General features: G+C 43.8%; 1 protein-coding gene and 1 long non-coding RNA gene across 2 annotated transcripts in view; both read right to left on the reverse strand.

Annotated features, from left to right (window-relative positions):
• PDE10A (phosphodiesterase 10A) overlaps nt 1–24,962 on the reverse strand; it is a 343,005-nt gene that overhangs the window by 163,283 nt on the left and 154,760 nt on the right. The gene's annotated exons all lie outside the window — the stretch shown is intronic.
• On the reverse strand, nt 870–5,060 carry LOC140249500 (uncharacterized). The gene is made up of 3 exons (XR_011903024.1): nt 4,917–5,060; nt 3,750–3,842; nt 870–2,679 (listed from the first exon to the last, which is right to left on the reverse strand). It is a non-coding gene; the product is annotated as an uncharacterized lncRNA (long non-coding RNA).

Below are 24,962 nucleotides of genomic sequence, written 5' to 3' on the forward strand. Positions count from 1 at the left end.
CCAAGCTCCGGCGCTTACCTACAGGCAGCGCGGGAGGGACGCCGAGCGGAGATCCTCCCTATGCGGCCTCGCTATTTCAAATGGCTTTTCTCAGGCTGGAGGCAGACACCCTGCGGCGGGGAGCGGATCCCGCTTTCCGCGGGGCCGCAACCCCCATCCCGAGCAGAGCGGCACGGCCGCCTCCGACGTCGCGCACCGCACACTCCTGTCACCCCCCTGAGCCCCCGTCGGGCGTTGCCCGCCGCCCTCCCTCACCCCTCTCGGCCCCACGGGTGGAGGTCCCGCTCCAGCCCCCAGCCCCGCCGCCAGCTTCGCATTCCGCCGACGAGGAGACCCTCCGGGCCGGCGGATGGGTCCGATGCACGGGAAGCCCCGTCCGCCCCGCCTCACGCCGCCGGGCGTGGCCCTCAGGCCGGCGGCACGGCGCCTCGGCGGGTCTCGTCCCGCATCGCTCGGGGGGGAGGGTCGCCGGGGGAATGCCGGCCCGGGGGGGAAGCCGGGGGGATACCCGAAACGGCGCAGGGCCGAGGGCCGCGCCTGGAGCCTCCATCGCCCGGATTTCGTTGTCGCCCCAAAACCGCCGTGCCCTGGGCGCCGAGTAGCGAGTTACCTGGGCAGGTGCTCGGCCTCGCCCCGCGCGGTCCTATTTCCTGCCGTACCTGCGGGCCGTTAGGAGCCGTTGCCCCGCGCCGGCCGCAGAGCAGCGAGCGGCCAAAGGCCGTCCCGAGGCAGCGTCCCACCGCTCACCTGCGCGCCGTGCCGAGACCCCCGGCCACGCGGCGTGTGCACAGCGCGGCTCAGTTCGGAACGGGAGAACCGTCCCGGAGAAGCGACGGTGGCCGCGCGGGGCGTCCCGGCCGGCGAAGGGAGGCGGCTTCGGTCCCGGCGGGTGGCAGCGGGCACGGGCCGGCAGCCCCGCGAGTGGGGCGGGCGGGGGGAGCGCGAAGCGCTATCACCGTTGCAAATGCTAGAGGCGGGGACGTTCACCGTACAGTTGTCGGCGGAGCACCCGCCGCAGCCGGGACGAGTTTCTTTTCGCGCTGCTCTGTCTGGCTGAGGACGGGAGCTCCGAGCCGCTCCGGCGCTGGTGTCTGCGCTCAGCGGCGCCCCGTCCCGCTGCTGCTGGACACGATGACACGCAGCGATCGCGGACGGTCCCGCTTCAGGAATACAGCCGACCTGCGCTTAGGAGTTGTTTTGGGCACGGGACCGTTTCGGGAGCTCTGTTGGAGGCGGCGCGCGCACTGATATCAAAGTTTGGAGCACGCAGCGCTGTTAAGAAGGAAAGCTGCAAAAGAAGATGCCGCTCTAAAAGTAGCAGCTCCTTCGAATTAAAACGCGTTTTCAGCCCGTTGCGCGTTACCTACCAGCGGGAAACAACCCGCGCGGTTTGAAAAAGGTTCATAACGCCGGGACTGATTAAAGACTCATTACGAAACCCGAAAAGACCAAACAGAAAAGCTCAGGGAGGGCAGGTTTTGCTGAACTCGCTACGATTCTTACGACAGCCTGTTGCTTACAAATCCCGACCTGAAACACAAAGAGCCGCATCTGCCTCTGCGGTGCGTTTTCTTTCGGTACACGTAACTTCATCCGGGCAGCTCAATAGTCTCAGTTTAAGGGATCTCCTTGTGGGAGATGCTTTTATTTCTTTAAATCCAGCCAGCATTCGCTCGTTTGCCACAGTTTAACTTCCCGAACTGCCGCGGGACGGCTGGAGACCCAACAAATCTTGGAGTTCTCCGGGAAGAAGGGCAGCTGATGGGAACAAAACTTCAGCGAGCTGTACCCGGTTGGCTCCACCTGTCCGCGGAGCGATTAACAGCTCCTGCTTTGTTATTACCAGAAAAATCTCCAGTGCTAAAATTGAAAGAGATAGACTGAAGGAAAAGAAAGCGGTAACTATTCACCTGAAGGAGGGAAAGCTGCTCCTTCACACACAGATTAGTCCCAAATTACGTGACTGTCTACATCTAACTGCCGAAACTTCACATTGTCGGCTAATAACGGTAGGAATCAGGTCTGGCTATACTAATTGATGCTAAACTCCCCTATTGTTGGTCACCCAAACTGCAGTTGTTCAAATATCACTGCCTGACACGGGATAGCTGCGTGTTTATATAGCTAATGTGGATTTTTCCTTGTATAAATATGTACGCATATATTCGGCAAAGCGGGCAGAATACGCGGTGGTTTGTAAGGAATCCAATCTCCCAGACAAACAGCTTTCAGGCTAAGGGCTCTTTGCTACCTCCTCCTCATTCCACTGCCATTCATCAGCCACTGCCAATCTCACCTGATCGCTCACCTGCTTCTCGGCAAGGCAAGCGAAAGCAGTTACGGAAGAAACATCAGATGACAAACGAAAACTACTTTTTTTGTTGAGATCTATACGTATACCTTTGTAAAATATGTCGATTTTCAGACAGCCGACTGTTTGGGAGCAAAGTAGCAACGAGCCACGTGTGCCCGTTCCCCAGCGTGTCTGTAAGTCGGAGCTCCGTCGCACCGGGCGTAACAGCGCTCAGCGCCGCGGAGCGCCGCCTCCCCCGGCGCAGCTGCGGTGCTGACCATGCGGGCGGGTCACGGGCAGGGCGAGTCGCAGCGACTCCAACAGGAAAGTTTGCTCTGGAGCGGTACGCTTTGTTACATCATCCCATAAAAGGATTTTTAAAAACTCTGAAACACAAATAAATGCAAATTAGTGCGCTTTTCTGCGTCCGCTTGCATGAGGGGCTTTGTTATCAGTGCATCACGTGATGGAAAGAGTGGGAAGAAGTCTTTGTATTTGAGCTCTTCAAGGAAACGCCACGGGGGTTCAGAAGTCAGAGTTCCCACTGAAGCCATCAGGAGTTGTGGATCACATTGTACTTACAGGAAGAGGCCCGTCCCGAAAGCAGCAAATAAGCCCGTTTGGCAATAATTTGGCAATATTGATCAAAATAATCTCAGGAAAGGATTAAAAAGCTGAATTATAACAGTATCAGCTTAAAAACAAATGTCTATCTCTTCCAGTTCTGTCTGCTACATTTCAAGAATGGCAGCGACTCATCTCTTATCCAGTCCCACTCTTTTGCCTGGTAAATCCTCTTATCTCATTCTTCAACCTTACATCCTGAGAGTTCCCTCTATGATACACCATCAATTCCTTGGAAAATAAAGGAAAAGGGACATTCTGGGGAAGGGGAGTTCAGGACAGTCTGTGACAACAGCATTGCAGATGACTGAGCCAACCACCTGAACGTGGGAAAGGCAGGAGCAGCTGCAATGAAATACACAGAGGGGAACCTGTTGGAACAGGGGGGAGGCTGCTAAAACACAGACTCCACAGCTGAGTAAAGACCCACATTAAGTCCCTAACTGAAAAGTCCTATGTATGTTAATAAAAATCACAGCACTCTTTCTGAAGCAGTTTCAGCTAAATGATCTTATACAGCAATTACCCAGCTACTGAACTGCTAGCACAACTAGGAAACCTGCAGAAAAGACACTGTTCCCTAGTCTTATTCTGTAAGTCTTTAGAGTAATTTCTATAAACACCTATTTCAAAGGAGACTGTTTGTACAAATAATGACACTCAAATATCATATGCAAGGAGTAAGCATCTTTAAAGGTATGTGCCAGCTGTTTTCTTTGATTCCTGCAGGCACTCCTACAAACCACCAGTTTCCCTATAAACCAAGAGTGGGGTTGCAGTGCTGGATGTGCCAGCAGCCATCTTGGAAGTGCTATGTGGTGCTGGGAATTACCTTGCTCAGGAGCAGAAGAAGTACTGTGAGATCCAACATGAACTGCTGTTAATTCAGCAAATCAGAACTGTGTGTTTCCAAAGAAGTCCAGGTCTGTTCAGAGACAAATGACATGCAAAAAAGTTTCTCTACAAGCAATACGAAATGTGAAGGATGAGAGGTTAGCACTTCACCTCAGTTAATAAAGCTGAGAAGACCATGTCTTCTTCCTGGCTTCCCCCCCACCCCACTTTTATGAAGGGTCAAAACCGTGTGTTCAGGGTTTGGTTTGTTTTTCAGGGGGAAAACAAAAAGCAATTCTCTATGGAAAAAAAAAAGACCTCATGTGCAAGCGTGTTACTTTTTAAACTGGAAACTTTCAGATAGATGTAATGCAATATTGTAAGGAAATGCAGAATACATTTTAATTTTAACAGAAGAAAAGCTTGCGTTAACGCACAGAGGGAGCTATTTATGCTTTACTTTCCTACCAACGTCCATGGATCTGATTCCTATGAAAGGCTAAGTGAGTAGCTAAAGAGAACCTAATGATGCTATCAGCCGTTTTGCGCTGTTCAACGCAGTACAAAGATCAGATATTTATTGGTTTTATTACAGGCTGTTCAGTAAAGCAAACAGCTGTTTGGGTTCAAGCTACTTTGTTAAAGCATAAAAGAAACAACCAACAAAATTATTCTCTAAATAAATTAAAGCTTTAACAGTAGCTGCCGTTACAAATGATACATTATAAACCAAAAGCACCATGAACACTGTAAACTCTTTGCTCTAAAGACAGTCATTTTGAGCCCTGCCTAGCACAACAGGGTCCTGGCTTGGGACCAGGGCCTCTTAGGTAGTAATGAAACACAAGCAGCAAAGGACGTAACAGTTGGCATGGTAGACAACAGCACTGTTGTTACCTAATAATATTAGAATAGCCATTTTTATTGCAACTAGAATAAATAAGGTTATCAGGATTTCAGTAATTTCACTTATTTTTATATAGAAATCTCCTAGAGTTAATGTCTGACTGAAGAATGTGGTTACAATTAGCTATCTGCTAGAGAGATAATAAGTAATTCCAGTCCTGTGTTTAATCAGTCAATAACATTTTTAACCTTCACACGAATTAAAGTTGTTTAATAGGAACACACTTGAGGGGGGGGGGAATGTTACTTACCAACCTACCTTTTGTTCCTCCATTTTAAGATTAGCTAGCACAGAACAGATTGTATGCTGCTACTGTTACAACAGGGATGCCAGCCTTCTCACACAGCCATGTCTTACAACTCACTTTCTCAAAACATTCCAGACTTTAACACTATTTGCAGGCAAACTCTTTGACAGAACATGCAGCATCAGCATTAGGTTTAACCTCAACCTACAGCTGTTTCCTTTTTTGATATCAAGAACAGGTGGGGGGGGAAAGAAGAAGAAAAAAAAAAGGAGGAGGCTGAGCTCAGCTTTTAGAATTACCTACAGAGAAATACAGATTTCTGTTGGATTCAAGCATCCTGATGTGACTTTTGGACCAGAGGAAAACAAGTTTCTCTTTATAGAACATCAGTCCCTCCTTGTCACTGTAATTTCTCCTTTGTTTTCTACTTTTGGACAAATCTGATTTCTCTCTGTTGCAGTAACTACCACATTCCCCTCTTGGAAGAACAGGACTTTTACTCTTTCCCATCTGTTAATAAGGTCAATCCTGAAACTGTGTCTGTCAATAGTGAAGTCATTACCCTTCAGAGCTAATACTCTGATGAGACAGAGTAAAGAAACACAAACCTCTAGAAACCATGAGCTATTTAATGTGTTTCAATCCATGCCTTGTTACCTTTGCAATTTAGAGCATTTGCCTTTGAAATGAATGAAATCTCCCCAGTGTCGGCTCTCAGACTGGTGCTGCAGCAACATGCATTCATCCCATGCTATGAGCAGGTTGGTTACATTGAGAAAAGTTTAGTACATAAGTAAGTTTTCTCTATCCCATCCTCACTTTATGCATCAACAAATTCAGCCCAACTTACCTCCCCACTGCAGCACACATACACACACTATGAATATACCCCTGATGTCTTTATACCCCACACTAGAACATACTTGCTGTCTTTTTCTTACCTGTTGTTTCACCTGCAGGTGCTCTCTCACTCCTCATTTCCCTCTCACCCCCCTACTCCAAAACAGACATGGAATAAAAGCAGCACACATGATTTATCTATTAATTTTCTTTAAAACAGATCTAAAACTGAATTCAGTAGGTATATTTAACAGGAGTCCAGTTCAGGCGATGGAGCTTGTTAGTCCTGCTAGCCTGACAGAAGATACAGAAGATTAAAAGATACTGTTTGTAGAAAATAAACACAAAGTAGTATCCTGCAAAATATTGCAACCACATTTAGATAGAACAGACCTGAGCATCTAGCAGATTTTTTGCAAATAGTTTGTTTGAACTGATCATTTAAATTCCTTTTTCTTTCCCCTTTTTACTGCACCTTAAAGATAAAAGAAGAAGAGAAAACACAGTGTATTACGCTCTACACTGCCTTATCCCTAGCTCAGCTTCCTCTTGCTGGATCCAGGCTGCAGGGATGGAATCAGGGCACCTGCCTAGCTGTTTTCAAGACAAAGCAGTGATGTGGTTCCCACCTAATCACAAAACTCAGAATCCCTAAACAGAGGAAACTTTTGGAAAGCGCTCAGGTTTGCAGTCTGTAAGAGCAGAAAAAAATAAATCATAGCATAGTCGCAGCACCCGAGTTACATCAGACCACTTCTGCACCTGATCTGGCTCACACACACACAGATATATTTATCTATCATTACGTATTTTAAGTACAGATTGACATCCAGACTAAACAAGACATTACTGTAGGAGTAACTCCATGTTTATTTCTGGAGAAAGGGTTCCTTTGTGAGACCACAAACCTCTCATTTAACCTAAAGCTCAATGTGGGGTTTTTCATCCATGGTTACTCCAATTTACTTGTGGTTTAACTGGATGTGGCTTCACTAAATACAATCTAAAGGATTTTGTCAGAAAAGCAAAATTTTTGCTGCCAGTGGCTTTTGTTGCCTGTCAGTCTTTGTCCTGTCCATGGCTTTGCACAGCACAGACTCAGACTTGGAGGCATTTGTCTCACCTACAAAACCACTGGAGTTTAATTCCTAGCTGTTTCAGCCCTGTAGAGCTAGTAGTGGGTTACCATGAACACAACTGTTAACAGATCCACGAGACAAGGATTTAACTGAAGGCAAAGGGAGAAACAGGAACATTTAGGGGGGAAAGGAAACAAGTAGGAGACAACCAGGCAGGACTTCTGTGGAAGAGGCACTGAAGCAGCTTATGGGAGGCAAACTCAGTGTCTCCCTGCCTTGAGAGCAGGCCATGACTGCAGATACCACAGCCTGGAGCCTTCCCCTCTGCTCCAGGCCTGCAGTGTCCTGAGCCAGTGGCCCGTCAGCGATCCCCAGATCATCAGCCACTCTGCTTCCAATACGTTAGCAAAATGTCATTTAGTCTTGTTCTTCTCCTCATTTCCAGACAGAATAAATGTACGGTCATTTCTCTTGGACCAGTTTTTTTCTTCTAGCTTTCAATATCTCTTCTGTATCCTTGACATTTAGTATTTAAAGGGAGCAATAATTTCTTCCTCAGACTTCATTTCCTTTGATTAATGAAGGCAAATCTTTTAGCTTATCCATATAACAGTAACTCCAGGTTCCTGTCCATCCTACTTGCCCTTCTCCACACCTTTTCCCCCTAGTATTTATCTTTCCTCACCGCAGCTGACTACAAGAAGACATGCTGTGGATGGGCTCTCTTGCTAAGCTAAGGTGGCTTAAGTGCTTCCCCAGTTCTTCTAGAAAAAAAAATTGCCTGATATTCCATGAAGGTATATGTATTGTGTGTGAGGGTGGTCATTTTGTGATGAGTGACCATGAGGACTTACTTTTGGTTGTTTCTAACAGATGAGCTCAAAGCCAAAATTCTCATGGGTTCTTAGGTAAATGATTTTGCTCTTTGTTCTACTACAATTCATCCCACTTCTGTTAATACAGGCGTCAGGAGTTCTCTGAATTGTTCCAAAATCTGCTTCAGTTCCCTTCCACGCAGACAATGGCCTCTCAAATTTTATAATCAATAAACTCTGCTGGCACACCCTTACTTGCATGAAGGAAAGAAAGAATGAAACCAGCTCAGTCCCCAGACAAATTCTTGCTAAATTCAACTCATATCCTTCCTTATGCTAGCACTGTAATTCACCTCCCTTTAGCTGTAAGCACTTAACTTTATTCATAGGTAGTCTAAATCCCTCAAAGTTCCTGCAGACTAGTAAGACACTGCCTGATACCTCTGCAGAACAGGTAAGTGTTACTCACAAATACTGTTTTACAGAGAAAACAGTATTTTTTCCCTGAAGTTACTCAGAAGGATTTTTAAAAGAGCTCTAAAACACAGCTGAAAGACTGAAACACAAGTATTCCAGTTCCCCCTCTACTCCTCTGCCTGCAGCATCACCCTCTGTTTTTCTCATCCATCACACGTATGAGGAAGGAGTCCAGGCTGGGGATGGCCTTAGGCAGAGGCAAAGTAAGCAGATCCCCAAAGCCGCAGACTGCTGGAGGGCACCTGGCTGCCTTCTCTGCCCTTCCAGGAAGGCGAGCAGACAAGCTCTGCAGGCCGGGTAGCCACCCAAGCAGTACAGCCTCGGCCCTGCCTAAGAAGCCTCCTGCTGCTTCAGTCGCTGAGGGGATGATCACAATGCATGGCTTGTCCCTACTGCCTGCTGTCATTCTCTTTCAAGGAAAAGAAATTCATGCCCTCCTTTGTTTTCTCTCTTCCCATGGTCATTTTTCCTGTGTTACACATGACACTAAGCAGTTTTTAAAACAAACCCTCAGATCCAACAGAAGTCTAATTTCTCAAATCCGCACAGCACTGAGATCAAACTATCCCTCCTCAGCTGTGAACCAGCAGCCTTGTATGCAAGACCCCTCTATAGAACATTGAATTACAAAGAACATAAATTACTCAATTAAATCTGAGAAGAGATTGAGAAACTCCAAGCAACAGTAACTGAACAGTTGTTTGAAGAAAGAAACCTCTTGGCTTGTTTGCCTGCTCATAGGATTGTAAAGCAGCCCCCACCTCCCCTCCCTGGCTATACATACCTTCTTGAAGTGCGAGCTTGTTCTCTGTAATCAGATACCTGTCCTGTCCTGAGCGTAGAAAGATGACTGACACTTAAAGATTAGTGTCAACATTAACAGCTTTCATGAGATTGTTGCAGCACGTTGCCAAGTGAAAATATTTGATCTGAGCTGTGTGGAAGCATGGTGCACAGTTTGATGTGTTTCCAAAGTTTCTCATCGAGTTTTCCAATGTTTGAGTTTCAGGCAGCAATATGAATGTATCTGACAGAGCAGCAGCTGCTATAGTTGCACTGACCTATACTCCCTTTTGGGATACTGCTGACTCAACCACAGCATGATTTATTAAAGCTTTTACTTCTGTGAATGGTGTGTCAGATTAGGTTTTTCCAAAGACATTTTGAACTGGCTGCTGTTTTGCATTAAAAAAAATAAAATAAAATAAGAGAAAAAAAGAGAAAAAAAAGAAAAAAGAAAAAAAGGGGTGATCTACATTATCATTTCTCCATGAAAATCAGTAGAGGTAGGTTTCAGCAAAGATGTTTCTCTATAGAAAAGAGGTCTTGGTACGTAGCCCATACTACTTCCTCCACTCTATAGTACTTCGAGGAAACGAAAGAATAAATGTAGGAAGGAATGTATAAGATCTGGAAATCTGATGTATGGAAGTATACAAAGGAGAAAGGAAAACAGATGTGTTATCAGATGGCAGGTTAAAAATCAGAAGGAAGGGGAACATAGAGAAATGCAGTGGAAAACTAAATGGGGTCACCATCCTGGAGCTTTAGGGAGCCCTGGGGAAGACCTAGGAAAGAATGCAGTCTTTATTTGCAAAGCAAAACAATTTTTATAGCTTTTCAGCTTGCAGTTATCGTAAGTCTTACCACACCCTTGCAGTAGATTCAGGCAATCAGAAATATAATTTTCTAATGGACCCTTCATGTCCATAAAAAAGTATTCCTGATGAGAAATTTAAGCTGAACAGTGATACTTCACTCATTTATCCACTAGAAAGATTGTGTCCTCACTATGCCTGAGTCCCTGTGCCTGCTTTGTGCCAGTATAAAGCCATGGACTTCAATGGATTCAGTTATTTCCACCACAATAAAAGAGCCAGACCGCCCAGTTTTGGCCTTTCTTTTCAGCCCTTCCCTTGCCTACCTGCCTTTTTTACTCTTTGTAATATTCCTTTTTTTTTTTTCAGTTTCTAAGCCTCTCTAGCTGTGGCTCACAGGGATCTGACTGAGATGAAGCTCTTTCGTTCTACAGCAAAACCCACTGAAAGTTATCTGCATTGTGCTGCAGGCAAGTACTTGCTACAGTTACGTGGGGAAAGCAGGAGATGTACTACACACTGAACACTGGTGGCTGGGGGAAGTTCAGGAGCCTCCTCACAGGTAACCATGTTAGAACTGCACAAAATGAGCAGTGAGAAAGGATTTTAAGCCCATCACTCCAATTAGATGGATGTAGCAGATGGAAAATCACTTACAAAGCTAGCAAGACTGTCATATTTTGCTGTTTCTTCAACATGTGCCTTCCAAGCGTGTTTGAAAACAAAACAGAACAAAACAAAATCTTCAGAAAGACGGGGAAAGCAGAATTACAACTGGGCTTTTCACACATGAGACCAAAACAAACTACCCACGTTCAGAGACTCAGTTTTTTACCACCTCAGGTAAATTTTTCAAGTCCTGCGTTAACTGTTGAATGAAAGGGATTTCTTTAGAGTTCTTTACAATAAGTAGCTTTCCATAAGAAAACCGAGTGGAACACAGTGAAGAGACGTTACCTGAAAGACAATTTCTTTTTAATACACTGAAAAAAAATAATATGTTTCAGGTTCTTTGTTCCCCTGTGTCCCTTGTCTGAATAGGTAATTCACTACCAGTTATGATGGGAATAATTACAACCTTGCAAATATCTTCAAGACCATTATGTTCTGCCATTTGGGAAATATTTTGTTTAGTTGGAAAAAGCTTCTTTGAATTTTCTTACTTGTGGCATCATTTTTTGTATTGTACTTCCCATAAGAGCCCAATGGAATGGCCTTTTAACTCTACTGGTACACAATTATGGTTACACTTCTGTCAGAGGTCTGCATATTCCAAGCACGAACACTGACCATCCTCAGCTCACAGGTCATTTCAGCCCACATTTAATCTTTGGAACATTTTGTTCTTACGTGTTTAAGGACTCTGTGGACACTTGGTACATTCAAATGGTTAGGCACACAGGCCTAACTAAATAATTAACACTAAATACAGAGGCGTAACTAAGCACTTGTGCATAGTAATCGTACCTCATTGTCTTCAGAGTATGCAGTATAGTTAATAGCAAAAACAATTTGTTTATTTTCCAGAAATGTTAAAAACGTATAACTGGTTAAATATGTTTAGAATATGCAATGTGTGACCATGCTGTTGGAATCACTGGTATTTTAAAAATGAAATGTTTATACACAGCTAATGAGGTTAAGCTGGAAACCAAAAAAGAAATTCACTTCAGTTTCAGAATGTGGGCTGGCACTTCAATGAATGAGACTACAAAAAATCCTCTCCCACAAACAGTTCATTTCTCAGGTTCACTCCAAATCCTCTCAGATTCTCCCTAAGTTTCTATGACCAGACTCTTTCAAAGCAGCAGGACCACTAGGCAGCATTATCTGGAATGGATTCTGTTATGTCTCTAGCAAACCTAGATTCCGAGAAGCAAAAAATCACTGTGGAGAAGAGGGTTGCATGTTTTAGCCAAAGCAATGCAGCTTTTCATAGGAAAAAGAAATTCTGATGAATAAATGTTGAATAAGGACTTACAATAATAACCTGACGAATGCACTGCATACCAAAACAGTACCTGGCTGAACAGCTGGTTTAACTTGTTCTCTGGGATATAACAGCAGCTTAGAGTAGAAAGTGATCTAAATATATTAGTGTTCATAAGTTAGCAGTAGTATTTTTTCAAAACATCGAAACATTGTTAGAATGTAGAGAGCAAAGCATGTAGTATAACTGTAGTGGTTGCCAAATCTCTCTATCCCATATTGTTAGACACTCTGAAATGTGCCTGTTCCCAAATGCCTTTTGGACACCAATTTCCTCCCTCACTGTCTCATTCCTTCCTCTGCCCCCAGTAAATCAGTTCTGTCTCTCAGCAATGTGAATCACAAACCAAATGCACTCTGAATCACCCCAAGACTCATCCAAAAGGTAATTCCCTAAGCAGCAAGTTGAATGTGGTGACTGTGAACAACATCTACGTGGCTGAGGTGCACAGACCTACATGTTACCATCAGACAGCTATGGCCAGCTTGGGAGAAACACTCCACCTTTCAGAAAGCTCATGTTTCCTCCAGAACATCAACTCCAAAATGAATACATTAAAAAAAAAAAATAATCCAAAAAAAAAAATGGAAGGAAGGAAGGAAGGAAGGAAGGAAGGGAAGGAAGGGGAGGAAGGGGAGGAAGGGGAGGAAGGGGAGGAAGGGGAGGAAGGGGAGGAAGGGGAGGAAGGGGAGGAAGGGGAGGAAGGGGAGGAAGGGGAGGAAGGGAGGAAGGGAGGAAGGGAGGAAGGGAGGAAGGGAGGAAGGGAGGAAGGGAGGAAGGGAGGAAGGAAGGAAGGAAGGAAGGAAGGAAGGAAGGAAGGAAGGAAGGAAGGAAGGAAGGAAGGAAGGAAGGAAGGAAGGAAGGAAGGAAGGAAGGAAGGAAGGAAGGAAGGAAGGAAGGAAGGAAGGAAGGAAGGAAGGAAGGAAGGAAGGAAGGAAGGAAGGAAGGAAGGAAGGGAAGGGAAGGAAGGGAAGGGAAGGAAGGGAAGGAAGGGAAGGAAGGGAAGGAAGGGAAGGAAGGGAAGAAGAAAGAGTCATTTTTATAGCTTCCTGAAATAACAACATATAAAGAAGAGACTGAAAGGGATACATGGGCACAAATACTCAAAGATACCCTGCATCTCCTGAAATTTTAGCTTTTAATGATCCAGCACTACATTGTCCTGCTGGGAGATGTTTTTATGACATCTGGATACATCTCAATAGAGGCAACACTTTTGCTGACTTTGGTTTGGTTACAAAATGGGTTTAAAACAATAACATAAAAAATAAAAAAATAAAAAAAAAAATCAAGTTTCTCTCCATGTAGAGAAACAGACCTCACCTGGGGTAGATAGGTGAGGTAAGCATACACAGGGCCCAGAGGGGACGGCACTCTGCACCAGAAATGACCACCCAGTGACAGCCCCTCCTCTTCCACATCACAGAGTAAGACTGTCCCTGTGTCATCTCCCTCACTTATCCCTGAAGGATACCCCTTCAGTAGCACGCTCTGCTCTGCTGCTGGAACAACTGCTGAATTCCAGCTAGTTATCAAAACTGTTGGCAGTATTTCCCTCTTCCCCCACCTCATTCGGTCATTGGTGGTGCTGATGAGGCACTGGCAACCCCAGTTCCAATGCTGCCTTCCATTTGCATTGCTTGCCCCTCATTCTTAAGCCAGGCAGGCAGACATTGCCTCTACCAGGACTCAGAAGCTGCAACTCAACAGCAGTTGATGGAAGTTCCTTACACCTTATTTTTTTATGTTGAGGACCTTTCAGGTACACCTGCTCTCCATTTCTGCAGGTACAAGTATCACTGATCTCATTTTTGTCTCCTTCCCTTTTGTGTCTTCTCTTTCTAAGTCATCCCCTGACAGTTTTTCTATGTTTGAATCACTAGGAGCTGGTGTCTTGTTTCATTTTAACAGCATTGTGACTGTGCTTGAATCATGGCTGCAACACTGAACAGCACAATCAAAGACTCCTCAGACAGGGCTTTGAAGACTCCCGCTTGCTGTCTCTTTGAGCACCTTTGTCCTTTCTCTCACACAGCTCACACAACTCTGGAGTGAGTCCTTGGTCTACTGGGTGGCTGGGCAGGCTCTGGGCCTGACATAGGTTTTGCTTCTCTCTTGGACTCCTCAAATTCAACCTGTGGTGCTGAGCTCAGCACTCAGGAGCTCCTTGTTCTCTCCCTTCCCCCACCTCGTAGCCAACACCAAACTCCTTATTTTCACTTCCCAGGTCTCTCTTCAAGCAAATCCCTCTCCCTGCCCCCCATCCTCCTCCTCACTATCTCCATCTGTGCAGCCTGGGCCTCCCTGTCCCCACACACTCCCTCCTTGCAGCCCCTTTGTGTTCCCCTCTCATGCCTGCTTACAGGCCCTTTTCATGCTGCCTCTGTGCCTGGATTTCCCCTCTTAAACGCCATCTGGCACGCATTTGCTCTCTCTTCCTCCCACCTTATATCCCTTCACAGAATTATCTTCAATGAGATTTAAACAGTGGTCTCTGCCACATTCATAAATGCCTCTAAATATTGTCATTTTATTCTGGAAAATTCGCTGCCTCCAGTCATCTCATTAGTTTTTGCAATAATCAGGCTGGTCTCGCCTTCATTCATTTTTTCCCTTCTTGTCATTCACCCTTCTCATTTCCATTCCCTCCTGTTTGTTCTCCATTGAACTTGGGCTGAAAGCTTTTCAGGGCATCTTTATCTTGATGGAAAAGTGCTGTGCATACTGATGAAAGGAAGGGTGGAAGGATGGAACAAAAGTAGCTCCCTAGCTCCCCATACTTCAGGAGGTACTACCTCTGAGCTTCCTTAATAAATTCCAGACAGAAAGGGCAAGTTGAGAAATGATAACAATTAATTAGGGATTCTGCATGTGTCAAGGAGTGATTTCCTGAGGTAATCCAATAACCCTGTCTATGACAACAACTGGCATTTTGCCCTTCTGATGGAAGATGACAGAATCCACCCAGGAACTTCTCACTGCCTTTCAGCACAAAGCCTAACCCAGGATCCCAGCATCTCCACACCTGCTGTGAATGACCCTTGTCAAAACTCAGGATGATTGCACTTTACATTCTCCCCACATACATACAAAATCTGGCCTTCCATTCTGATGAATACCAGCCACTGAACTTCACTGCTAACTCAAGAGCAGTGAGCTGCTGAAGTCTTGCAGGCAGGTAACTACATCTGCCTGGCCCACCTTCTTCAATCTGTGCTAGAGACAATGCATATATACTCAAAAATGGACTGCGAAGACTAATATTTCCCTCTCAACATGTAGAAGAGTTAGATGCATATATCACTCAATCATTTGTCTGATGGTCCCTGATGGCAATTTGAAATCAAGCAATTACTTTATAATGGGTTGCATCAACTTAGTAGTCTGACATCAAACATACACAGCAGAATGCTTTTGCATTGTTGGCAGTGTGTTACTGAATTAACACCTTAATTAATAACAAAGAAAGTTCAAAAAGATACCAAAATAATTCCCTATGTAGGGCAGAACATCAACATGATACTAAACTACAGAGGAATGGATACCACCGGAGACTGATGTTACCAAAAGCATCTCATCTCATGGCTGACTGGATTATTACTGGAGTTAGTAATGTCTGACTCCACATTGTACTACTCACTCCTTCAGAAAAGGGGTCTTGTTTCTTTCACAGAGATGTTTCTGTCGTCCATAACTCACACCTTTCTATGTGCTCTGCAGGCTCTCTAGTTCACTGCAGGGCATTAATAGTTGCAATACGTTCCTATGAAAGACAGGACAACCACATTTCAAAAACACATTTCTAGAGTGCAAAAATATTAACAGTTCTTCCATGGAAGAAACCTAGGGTTGAATTACCTCGCAGACATAACCCCATTTCTCAGAGTTTTTCCCAGAGTGGAAGAAAACAGGGCGATGACACTGCTTCCGCACCTAAACCTCAGTCCAGGCATGTGAGTCTCAGAGCTAAGAGCAAGGAGCAGCTGGATTTTCCACACCTGGGATGACTTCACCATCCTGGTGACATTCTTGTGAAACAGAATTTCTATCTCAAAGGGCAAGTCCAACCTCTCATCTGTAAAGTAACATTTAGGAGCTTCATTATCATTATCCACTACTCTTAGAGGAAAAAGGTGACCAGAATTTTACTGCATCTTTTTCTCTTTCGTTAAGAACAGGTTTGAGCTGTAGAGCTATGAAGTAGCAGTTATAGGAATCTAGCTTTATATGACCTATTTTGACTGCATTTGGACTATGTATTTACAAGTTTGCTTGTCAAAGCTTTGAAACAGGGAAGCAGCAACAGTCTACTATCCCTCACTCAAGTATGACAAACTAGCACAACCAACCTCTGTTCTGGGTTAGTCCAATGTAATTCTGGTTAAAAAAAGATAGCACATAGTTCAGGGAACACTGAGCACTTTAGGAACTCCATTTTCCATTGTGCTCTCTTCAGTGCAGTTTAGGAGCCACCTTTGTCACTGGAATGCGTAGTGGTCTACTCACAGTGTTTACAGTGCTAGAGTCACAAGACCTTGGCTCAAGCTTTTTATTTATTTATTTATTTTTGCCAGGGGAATATTGGAGTGGAAGAAGACTGCACTGAGTCCTCATTCATGTACATAGCATGCCTGAATGTCAGACAGCTGGAGAGATTACCAAAAAAACTGGTTCAGAACATCTTATTACTCCACTGTAACAATCCAAAATGCTGTAACCATAATACAATTTTAAGACGTGGTAGGTTTAGCCACTGCTGCAAAAGACTAAGTTTTATTCTGGTGCTTTTTAATAAGAGGGAAGGAAATGCCTTGCATTGCTCAGCAATGATTCCTTTGGGCAATTAGGAACGACATCAACAGGCTAGAGGGAGGTTTGCCCAGAAAAATGAAGGGTGCGGGCCAGAAAGCAACAACAGCAGACCCTTGGAGGCTTGAAAGCAACATGAAGGATACTCAGAGGCAGGACCGGGAACATCTTAAATCAGAGAAAACAGCAGTAGCTGCATAAAGCCCATGCTGTTTTCTGTTTTCAGGTTTACAAAAGCTCTGTAAATGAGTAAGCCACATGAAAACGCTAAAAGGTTACAGATAAGACACAGAGTAAACTCAGCTGTATCTGTGTCACAACCAGCAATATGCTGCATTCCTGATTAGAAGATCCCAGATACATTTTGGAAGAGACTCAAGCTGCCAGGCTCTGAGCCAACATAATCTGTGGGTGGGTGCTGGATGCTTGCCTTGAAATCCTCTCCTTGCCAGCTAACCTATGGAGTAATAATGGCAACAGTTTTGGAGGGAGATTTCATGAGTTGATCTGCCATAGCATCCTGCTTATCACTGGCCATTTAATTTCACTACTGTTCTTTCTAATTGAAAATTACAGTTTTGGTTATAACAAAGCAATTCATTCTTGTCAAGCAAGCTACCTGCATGCTGCAAGACTACGGGTAAGACAGGAAGAAGGAGATCACATCCTTGCAACCACAGGTATAGTAAGAGCACATAACTCTTGTGGGTGATACACATACTTCCCCTAAGAGGAAACCAGAAGGCTTCCCAGGACTTGGGTGAGAGATCAGGATACTCATTTTTACCCTGATCTGATCAGCAGTTTCAGACAGGTACCCCAAAAATGAGATCTCTACTAACTATCCTATCTGGCTTCTGATCTACAGCTGTGGCCCATCCTCAAGTAGACAAAAGAAGGTGAAAACACCCCCAGAATGCATCTTGCTAACTGTGCATCAGAGGGAAATATCCTGCCTAACCCCTGTGGGCAGCCAGCTGAAGCCCTAGAGCATGAGATTTTATTTTAACACCAGGATGTCTTCCAGAAAGGAAATGGGGGAGGACAACAGGATGGAAAGATGAAGTATGAAAACACAGCTCTGTCTCAATTCCAAGTAAATCTGCCACCTTCCGACTCCAGCACATTACGCAGGAGACTTAGAGACAAGATACTTTCAAATATCTCACTCAGAGGTATAATGAAGTTATAAACTCCAAACCTCCGTTTCCACCCTATCCAATATTTCCTATCCAGCAGCAGCAGAAAGAACCTTTAACAAAGAAATTAGAACAAGGTAGATTAAGCCCACTTAGATGATAGTAGCATGAGAAATAAACATAATAGAAAACTGAAAAATAAAAGAGCAAGCATTAATTTGCAAGCAAGCAAGAATAAGGCAGTTTATTCTGTATGTGAGGAAATAAATATTAGCAATGATGACATTTTCAGGTGGACTAATGAGAGCAAGAGGCAGAATGGTAGTGAGCAGGGGGTAAGCAAGCATACTCAGTGGGTAGATGGAGAAGAAGCACTGTGTCAGCATGAGTTACCCATGAGTTACCTAGAGATGAAAGATGAAAAACGTGACTCATTCACTATTTGTAGAAGTATTTTCCAAGTATTTGGAAACAGACATAATAGTTCCAGCATTTAGCAAATAAAGATTCTAGAAGAGAGGCTGACATTATCTTCCTAAAAGACTAACACCTACATTTTTTTAAAGTCTTTTGAGATATTTATGAGTAGCCGGGGGGTGCACTTGGAAATGTGAAATTTAATTAGTGACTCACTACAGAATTATGAGGCGTAAATCAGGTCAACTTCATTTTTATGCAGTAACTGTTGGTCTTAATTCAGGCGAGCAACCAAGAGATCCAGCCTAACGGATATTCAGGGATAGCTGCCTTTTAATCAAGTTCCATGTGGACTGGCTGCTGAATAATCCACTTCACTCATTAACATCAGTTTTTAAATATGTTTCTGATTCTGTATTTGGCATGCTAAAAAGCCCATTGAATATTGCCACTGGGAACGTTTTGTATTTTAAGAATGGGAGGGGGGGAAGAGGAGACCTAAATGTGGAAGGTTTGTACCCTGCTCTGGAGCTGCAGAACAGCAAGGCACTGATAGGGTTCTACCCTCATCTAGCTCTGACCATTCCCATCACCCAAGAACTTCACCATTTCTTGCTCTGCGCTCTCCAGGCACTTTCCAAAGGCGGGTGTACACACATGCAACAGGAGCTGGGAAAGGCTTGGTGATTTAGCTCAAGTTACATAGCAAGTGTTTGGGTTTGTGCCGGGGAAGCAGCCGTGGCTCGGCCAGTGGAAATGATGAGCACAAACCATTAGCAGATTTCAAAGACTCACATGTCTACCAAGGTCACGCTCAGTGCTGTTGCTAGCATCATTCCTTCTCTGCGGCAGCACAATTTCTTCCCTGGATAATTCCCATCTAGCTCCTTTTAATATGAAAAACTGCTTATCTTCAGAAATAGTCATCTCTGCTCACGTATTCCCTATGCTCACCTCCATCAGTCAGTCCCTGCTCATTCTGGCAGGTGCTGCCTCCTGTTCTCTGTTAAGAGAAGAACAACATTAAAGAAGGCTAGCATGTGCAACAAGAAGAGCATGCTTTATTCACCCAAGCCCTTAAAAGAGTAAAATGAAAGTTGTATCCTGTCACATCTGGTATAAAAAATAGAGGTTTGTGAAATATCTAAACAAGGCAAGGGCTATTTCAGTTTTTTACACAATTCCACTTGAAACTTTTGCACCAAGTGTAGCAGCTTAAATAGCTGGGTGAATAAATCATTTATTGTTCACTTTCTTCATTTAATGCAGTTGAAAGTGGTTGCCATATGCTTGTGCATTCTTCTTTTTTCCTTTTGACTATGAACACAGAGAAGTTCCTCTCATCAAGCTTTATTGTTTTAAAGTCAAGGTAATGATGCCTGAGCTGAAAGCAAATCAGTCAACTTTTAAAATCTAAGGTTGTCCAGATCAAAATGAAGGAATATTGGGATATAAAATTAATGGAACTCTATAGATAGACATGCAAGAAGAATGCACTGTTATTTTACATCAGTCTGTGAACAACTGAAACTGACATTCTTAGTCAAATGGCAGCAAGCTTTTGTACAAAAAACAGAAGGCATAATGGTGTACACCAAGAGGATATCTGCAGGAAGCACACAAGCAGAAAGCCTTCCTTGCAATGTACTAACTTTTGCTCTGTTAATCTACCCATCCAAGCCTGCAGTGTGTTTTACACAGCAGAGTTTCTGTGGTCTTTCTTTCAGAGATGCTCAGGACAATTAGACTTGCTGCTGATGGCTCACTTTACTCTTTGTCTATAAGGGAACAGCACAAGGCCTGAAAGTACTTCATTTCAGACCAATTTTTCGAAGGAAAGTTCAAAATTAAACTCAACAACTTAACACTATGCCCTAAATAACCTGGCACAGGCATCTGTAAACACTGCTTTCAAAAGAACGAAAAAGTTACATGCAACATTTGTAGACTAGAAGCCCCTACGCATTACTAAAACCAACATCATTCAGAAGCAACTTCCACAAAGAATCCCTATGGTATTTCTATGTGCAATCATCAGAAGATACAGAATTATCTCAAAACTATTAAACAAATTAAAGCAAATATCTTGAGACCTCTCTATTTATTAATAAAGAGCTGTGGGGAGACTGCTCTGTTTTCAGTTCCTCTGAATATTTTTACTGCAGTGAAATGGATTAAAAGATGAATGTCCCAGTTCAGCCTGTAGCTGGCAATCACATTCAAAGATGCACACTCTGGTAAAGCACACAGAAGACTATCTACATTCTCACTAGGGCTCACAATTTGCCCTGTTACAGTAGTGGAAGAAAACACAGTTCACCACTTGACCTAGGATAACTGATCACACCTACCCACCGGTGAGGTAGATCTGGATCTCTACCCACCAGGTAGAGAGGTCATACTGTGAAAAGTGGAAGTTTTTAAGTTTTTCAGAATCAATTCCATGAAAGCAGCTTAAGAGGCTGAGAACTGCGGAGAAGACAGATTTGACACCTAAGGCTTCAAACTGGATCCAGCTCATGCCTCTGTGAGAGACTTCTTGTGTGACTTAATCCTTCTTTTGACACCTTATACAACCAAGCAGACTTCTCAACCTGGCAAGGATAACATCAGGCCTGAGCATAGACCTATACTTAGGGTTTGTGGTCCTTAAGGAGCCACGATTGGCAGTGAATACATGCAACTATCTTCTTACTCATAAGACATTAAAAAAGCAAAAACCAACACCTCAGTCCTTCTGCATCAGCTCTGAACCCAGCCCCAGACGATCGATTTTGGATTCCCGTGTTTTCAGTAAAAAGTGACTAAACAGGTTTCATTCAGTTTAGTGGTCATAAAGAGTATCATCATTAAATATCAGCAGCAAATATTTTGTCAGGGAACAAAACAAATTACCTCAGAAATCAGAGCTTGCCCATAACAATTGCAAAACAAACAAACAAATAAATAAATAAAAGCAAAGAAACTGTCTGGTTCAGTAGAACAGCGAGGTTGGGGAGACTGGTTGTTTTTGTTTCTTGAGACAAGTAAGGTTTGCTGGTGATGCACTGTCACATTTCCCAAATGGCTCAATAAAAGTGAAGGTTTCTGTACACAGTGACTCACTACCTCATAGGGCCATTCTGCAGAGAAAAGAATGACAACACAGAAAGAGTTTTCAGTCCTAGGCTCCCCATTAAAAAATAAATTAATTAATAAAGGATGAAGAAAGTGAAACAGTGCCCAGTCCAACGCACTTATTTAACTCATGGGGACTGACTGCACAGAAACATTCTTGTGTTCTAATCTTTTGTTGAAGGTTTGGAAAAGCAGGAACATTCAGAAGCCTTCCAAGCCATACTCACCAGCCTACAAAATGTTCAAAGCAAAACCCCAAGCGCAGCACATAGACCTGATCAGAAAAGGGCTTGTGGTGGTGTCCACCACACCTGGCCTGGCTAACATACCTGACCTTACCAACAGGTTAGGTTGACTTTGTCCATTTCTTTCTCAATGTGTGCAGCTACTGCTGAATGCTTTCTGAAACAAAGAACTTAACTGCCAGTCAAAACTGTAACTATAACCAAGAATGAGGAAAACAGGTCTTACCTGCTGACAGGACCAGAGCTTTTCTGCTCCCTCCTTTGTTTGGAAGCTTCATCCTCACATTGCTGCCCAGCACTGGCTGCTAAGTAGGCTCTTGGGCCGCACAGAACTGCACACCCCACTGGGGAGAAAATGGGCACTGCAGCCCTGTGGGCATGGCATGTATCACCAGGACTCTTCGTTAGCACACAGATGTGCAGAACTGTAATCTGCTGTAACTGAAATACAGATATCCATGGGCATCCCAGAAGGCAGGGAGGGGAGCACTGTTCTCATTTGAAGAAGGGGAAGCAAGCAAAGCCCCTGAGCAAATTTTTATACATCTTCCCTACCTACTGCTTCCTATCATCTAGGAGAATGCCCAGCTGGCTCTAGATGACAATGTGTATCATTGGTGACAACCAGTGTTGCCAGAGTCACTGGCAAGCATCTTTATGTTGCTCATGGTATTTTGGTGGGATTTTCCTATACATATCCACACACATAAACAGTCTTTCAGCAAAGCTTCCTGGACTAGAAATCAAACCCAACACTTCATGCAGGCTGGACTGGTCAGACACTGCATCAGTGCCATCACTATGGGAACAGGGCTATGCGGAGGAGTCTGAAAACTCTGGCCAGTGAAGATCATATGAAACTCTCTTGATGCTTTTTCTTTAATCTGCTAGAAGACCTTTCACTGCTGCTATGCCTTGAAAAGGAGATTTCCTTTCTTTAAAAGAGGACACTAAACTCCAGCTACATTATCAGAGAAATTACAATAGTGGGAAGAACCTGAACTTCCTTCCGCACTTGTCCATTAATATTACGGAGTCCACTTCATACCTATTTACTAAGATAAGAATTACCAATGAACTGTAGCTTATAACGCTGGTGATGATTTAGACTGCCACGAGGGCAACATGCTAATCTATTTAATACCCTCATAGAACAGAATGTTTTCCCAGCAAAATTTTTAAGAACAAAACCAATGACAAGCCGTGCTCACAAAATACTAACAACCTGCATATTGAGTTACTTTCCCAATATTATTCAAAATTCAGACTAAAACCTTACAAACAATTCAGAGAAATAAAAATAATCTACTATTTACAAAGGCAGTTAAATGCACAATCACTTTTTTTCACTGACAGAAAGAAATAAAAATCAGCCTTGGAATCACCAGCCTGCCACATGAATGTGAACGGGTTGTGGTGGTGACATACCAGAGGGAAACAGTCAGGTTCAAGTCTCTTTAATTCAACAGAAAGAAAGCAGACTGTAACCTGTGACAGAGGTACCTGAATCATAAGCTACTGTTCAAATAGGAAAAACACCCATGGCAACAGTCAGTGGAAGATTACAATTAAAAAGGCCAATCACTCACTGTGCAGGATCTGCTTTCTCATAAGCCAGCACACAGAAATGCAGTGCCAAAGGTCTGTACCTGCATGCAGTTCTGTAAGCACTGCACACAGAAGCTCGATCCCCAGTCCCTACTCCATAGACAGATCTGAAACATTTCCTTCATGCTGTAGACTTTTGCTAGTTTTAGAGTTCAAAGGCTGTATTTTGATCTGAAAACATGCTTTGCTCTCCTCAATAAGAAGTCTAATTAGATAAGCACAGAAGTCTTTTGTTCTTCACATCTGCAAACCACCTGTATGTGAGAAGATGGTACTACATTTTAGACATAGGGAAGCAAGACAGGTATGTTGTACCACAAACCAGATTTGCATCCCATGAAGCAGACAGGGTCATGTTTATCCTCTGTGCACACAGGGAGCCACAAAATCCCCACAGACCATGCATGTGCTATTGCCTCAGATCCACGCTGAATTGGAACCTGCAGCCATAACATCACAAGCAGCTTTTACACATCCATATTCCACACATCATACCATGGCCAAAATCCACATGTCTTTCACACATGGATTTAGCACACATCTTTTATATTAAGATATAACCAGGCTGCTGGATATAGGAACTCCTTCTATTCTCTTTGCATTTTTTCATACGATGTCTTCTCATCTGGCCTCTAGCTGAGCTTCCTTTGGAAGATTATACTTTGCTGTCCACCAGCCTCACACTTTCTTGTCCCTTCTCCCCATAGTAAAAATTGGAACTAGAGTGTGCCTTCCACCCTGCTCCAGGAAAAACTTAACAGAAAGGCAGAAACCCCATTGATCCCAACAGAGCAGACTTTGTACAGCAAGGGCTTCATAGGAAAGTTGTACTTACAAACAGTTTTCTGTCATAATTCAAATACGTTCTTTTCCATGGTCCAATTATTTTATAATAAAGGAAGATTCATGGTCATCTGCGCTTTTATTTGTAATTCTGCTTTATTCCCACTCCCAAACTTAACTTGGAGCAGATCCTGCCCCAGGCCCAGCAGCAGAGAGGCTGGAAGGAAGGGCACTGCGCTGTTCAGGATGGAGTCATATCAAGATCTCAGTCTATAGTCCACGCTAACCAGGGAGACCAAGCTCCCACCCCACCTCTGCTCCTGCCAATGGGAAACCTCTGCCCAGCTGAACCCTCTTCAGTGGTCTGCCTTTCAGTAAAACCAGGAAACTACCACACAATGAACAGTCATCAGGCCTTCAGCACTACTGGTGTGAGCACCTAACCATGAGAACTTACTAATGAGTTCTCTATGGGGAGGAAGGTTAGCATGAACACAACACAAGCATCACAAATCGCAGATCATGAGTCCCAGCCTCAGTTCTGCCCAACAGTAGCATCCAATTACCCACTGCTCCTGCACACCATCCCTGTCTGCCACAAGTAAATACTGCAGACAACATGCACCATTGCCCTTGTTCCATGCGGGGAAAGAGGAGCTGGAGAGGAAAGTACAGAAGGGCAAACTTGCTCTCAACTAATTAAGTGCACAGGCTTTGCAGTAACGATACAGGCTGGATATGTGGGTGGAAGGTATGCACTGCCTTCATTTTCCAGATTCTTCCTTTTCTTTGGTCCCATGTCAGCAATGCTGCATGTACACCAGCTTTTGATTTTTATGCTTTTGTGGCTTAGGGCCATTCGGGTTGCTATATACACATAAACATACAACATAGCTGTTTCACAACAAAGATTTTTGTGCATTAATACTGCAGAGGGTTGGCCATCAGAAAGTACAACCGCAGACAAGAAAACCGGTTCTAGCAACGAACTGATACAAAGAAGTGTTATTTGAAAAACAAACAGAGAGAGGAAAGAAAGAGAGCAGGAGGAGAAAGGCAATACCAAATTCTTTTGCAGATATTTATTAAACAAAAGGACAGAACGGATGCGCTTGTCCAAATTATTTTCTGATGTAACCT

This window comes from Excalfactoria chinensis, chromosome 3, assembly GCF_039878825.1.
Source record: "Excalfactoria chinensis isolate bCotChi1 chromosome 3, bCotChi1.hap2, whole genome shotgun sequence".
NCBI lineage: Eukaryota > Metazoa > Chordata > Aves > Galliformes > Phasianidae > Excalfactoria > Excalfactoria chinensis.